Source organism: Streptopelia decaocto (genome assembly GCF_964273445.1).
Source record: "Streptopelia decaocto genome assembly, chromosome: 6".
In the NCBI taxonomy this organism is placed as follows: domain Eukaryota; kingdom Metazoa; phylum Chordata; class Aves; order Columbiformes; family Columbidae; genus Streptopelia; species Streptopelia decaocto.
The window spans coordinates 13,386,664-13,390,809 of NC_138660.1; positions in this window are offsets into that span (position 1 = coordinate 13,386,664).

Here is a 4,146-nt window from a genome sequence, read left to right on the forward strand (position 1 = left end):
GGGAGGGGCGCGGAAGTGACGTCGCCGCGACACCCTGCCTGCACCGTGTGTCACGCGCCGGAAGACCGGGGTGCCGCGCGGCACCGGGGTGGGGGCGGGGCCTCGGCGGGGGTGGGGCCGGGGCGGTGTCCGGGGGGCGCTCGGCGGGAACCGGGGGGTCTGGGGTCCATGGGGTCCGGGGTGCCCCGGCCGGCGGTGCCGCTGTGCCGTGTCTTGCGGGCGCCGCACGGTGCCCCCAGGCGCTGCGGGGCAGACTCCCCGTGGAGTCACCCCCTGTCCTCAGCCACCCTGAATGTGGCAGCAGCGTCCCCGGTAGAGTCACACAGGGACACTGAAACGGGCGCCGCTCTGCCTGGAGACTGATGGACAGAGAGAAACAAAGGCAAACCAGCCGTGCAGACCTAGAAACATGACCAGGATGAGGAGAAGCCGAGGAGCGGTTTTTTTTCTGGGCTGAGTATTGCCTAGTTCAGAGAGCTTGCCATAGGACTTAAAGGAAAAATATTATGAAGTTATTAGTGCTATTAAACAGAAACTCTTATTCTGTCACTCCCTATTAGTAATAAGAGTTAAGAGATTTGCTTTGATACATACATTTTATGTTCATCAAAATTCCTTTAGTCATTTTCAGTTAAAGATTAATTTCTCATCACATTTTTCAACCCATTGCACGTTCTAATGTATTATCTTTATCCCCATTAGAAGGTTTGCCTTAACACCTAATTGCTTTTCTTTTTCAGTCACTGGCAAATTCAAACTCGTTTATTGTTTCACAAACCTCAAGCCGTGCAGGCTTTTATTAATTCATAGATAATTTTGTGGTTGGCACGTTCCCTCCACCCATCTCCTTAAGCTGTTTCTCAGCTGCTTTCCAGCTCCGGTGGCGTCGCGCGGGTTTGTGCAGCTCCTGGCGAGCTCCGCTCTCCACAGCGTTGCTGGCGGCAGCTGCTCTGGGGAAGGGATGGGTCACAGGGCATCACAAAGTTATTTCTAGGTGTTCAGTGCTTTAAAAGCAGCAGGTGTTCAAACTGGTAGAAACGGGGGGGGGGGGGAAATACAAAAGAAACAACAATGTTTCGCTGTGCAGTTCACCTCAGTGCGAGTGGATAAGAGGAGGATGCGAGCCAGAGCTTGCGCTCCAGCACTGCCAGTGCTCTGGGAAATGCCACAGCCGTGCCCAGCCGGTGCAGCTCCTCCGGGCTTCACTCAGTGGTGTAGGAGCAGGCAAGCAGCAGCCTGGGGCTTGAGGACAGGAGGAGCAGTGAGTCCTGCAGCCTTTTTAATGGGCTTCCCATGACTACTTGGATTTCATAGTTACATATATTCCACCTGAACCTGCAGTGGGTACAAGTCCCACAGTAAAACTTACCAGCTCCTTTACAACTTTCTGCAAGTAGAAAAGTTTCCACAGGTGATGTTTCTCAACTGCTTCCTCCCACCTTTTCCCCAGTGTTGAGGGCATACACTGTTTTCCATGTTGGGCTTTGCCCCACCAAACCCAGGCGAGGCACAGATGTGCTGAACGATGCTCATCAGGTGTATGGCATTTAGTGAGTCTCAGGCTAACTATTCATGTTTTATGTTCTTTCCGAGTCTGACTGTACCCACTGTTATCTCTCATCTTAAACTGTAAATCCTCCAGAGCAGAGATCAGCTTTGTTACCTGTTATATATTACCTAGCTGACAGGGGCCAAGGGTTTTACATGCTTCAGCGATACACGGCGTAAATATAATCTTGCTTTAAGAACATTTGCAAAGTATTTTTCATTTGCACATGATTTCTAAATCAGCCAGGACAAGAACCTATCTGGAGACCACGTTCGTGTATGAAATCTATCTCATGCCAAAACTAAGATATCCAAGTAGCAGATAAAATAAATCAAAACCTACTGTTTATTTATTCAGTTTCTGTAATGTGTATATCTTAGCGTGTTCCATCCTGCCTTTTCTGGTAGTGCCGTATAAATACATACCTTAGCTCAGAGTAGGTTGTGGGACCCATCTCCACAGTGCACAGGCGCACAGCTGGCCACATCTGGTGCCAGATGCTGAAAGCACACCTCTGCTTGCCCTGTGCCCACAGCTGTGGGGCCTCCCTCAGGACACCTCTGGGCTTGCTTTTTGGCTTCCCTGGCAAGGGAGTTATATGCACAGGGGTGAAGTGCCCTTGGCCCAGTCTTTCTAATCCCCACACATCCCTAGGCAAATATGAGAGTGGCCAAGGCTCCACACCTTCCTCTGGGCACAGAGGGGAAGGAATTAGCTGGGGGTGGACATGGCATTCCTCCTCCTACCTTTATTTGTTTTCCCTGACCTCAGCTGCTCACAGGCTCTGCCAGCTGAGGTTTTCAAGTTCAGTAGGTTGGCAATAGTAGTGTCATCACTGCCACGCTGGGCTCTCAGACATAGACGTGGGATCTGCACAGGAAAATCTGACTCTTGAACTGAGTGCCAGAGCTCGTGAATGCACGGAGGGGTGTATGGTGACCCATGAAACAATGGCAATCCACAATTACAGCTTTGCTCTTCAAGATGATGAGTCACACTCAGTTAAAAGCCGTAAGTTTTAAGGTCTCCTTTGAAAGCTCCTTCAACTACTTTGGCAAGCCTAAGTTTTTAAACAATTTATTATCACTTCTCTGCCAGAAGAGCTTGTGAAACTGCTTGAAGAACAAATTGTACAAAGTGCCAAGATTGTCACAGATGTATACTCTCTTTTCTCTTGTGCCACCCAATCTTTTTTCCCCCCTCTCTCCAGACATCCAGTTGTTCTTGGTTTAAAATAGCCTGGCTAGTTATTTCCATTACAACAGCAGCATATCTAATAAGTCCCATGCCTCCAGCTGCAGTCAGAGTGAAAGGGGAATTCCTTGCTCCATTTTCTAGAAGATCTTAAATAGTCACTTTTTATAGTAGATGGAATAAATAACACTGTGTTTTGCCATTCCTCTTGCCAGCCCCATGACTGCCGTGGGAAGCAGTAAAGAAGGCCATGCCTGTCTCCAGGTTACTTCTCAGGCCCTTTGAAGGCAATTCCATCCCCAGAAGTTACCATCCCCTCCCCTGGCTCCCTGGTGCCACAAAGCTGTAACTGAATCACTGTGCAGCTACTTGGCACAGCCTTTTTGTTGATAATTGTCCCTTTCCCCTCTCCTCTTATTTTAAATAATGCAGAAGTCTTTCAGTCACTGCGACTGTCAGACTCTGCGTAACCTGTATCACACCTAAAGAAAGGTGGGATCTGAGTGCCTCTACCTGCTTTCACACCTTTACCATATTATTCCTTAACTCTGCCATGTAGTGTGCACCCAAAAGCTTACTGGTGGATTGTTTCCACCAAGGACATCGTTCTCCTGATGGCTTGTACAGGGCTTGTCACGTCCAGCCCCGAGGCTGGGCTGAAATCCTTGGGCATCACATCAGCACTGGCGATGGTGACAGTAGAGCAAAGGTTGTTGCACTATGAAGGAGGTTGAGTGTGGTAGCAGTTGTCCCAACCAGAGGAAATATTTCCAAGGGGACACAGCAGGTACCCGCAAAGCTACTGACTTCACTGGGAAGTATTCCAGTAAATGGGAGCTCCACCCACACCAGCATAAATGCAATACTAGGTAACCTGTTTACAGGTAAACTATCCCAGCACAGCTAAGAAAAATAAAGCTACTATCTGAACAGAGTTTAAAAAAAAAAAATGCAGGCAAACCTCAAATGCAAGATTCTTGAGAAGTTATCACTTTTACCTAGCAGAGAAGAATCAGCAAAAGACAAGTGCTTGTGCATTTATTATTTGGCTGCAAGTAATGGAACTGTGAAACGAATCTGCCTCTCAATACCCACCCAGCACAGAGGACAGATTCAAACCCTCTGGCAGCTTTCCTAGCTGGAAAAGGAGATATCCTCTCCAGCTGAAGAATGCACGCACGCCACTAATGGACCTTGCCATCTAGTAGCATGATGTTTTGATTTCATATTAGAATTGCTTGAAAATAGGGCCTGTAATACCTCTATTGTTTTACATTTCTCCCTCAAAATATGTTTAAAGGACTTAATCAGACTCATTTCCCTAATTTCAAGCATATCTCTGAAAAGATATTATCCCAGGCTGATGGCATCAAAGAGTGAATTAGGAATAAAGCCAAGTGAAT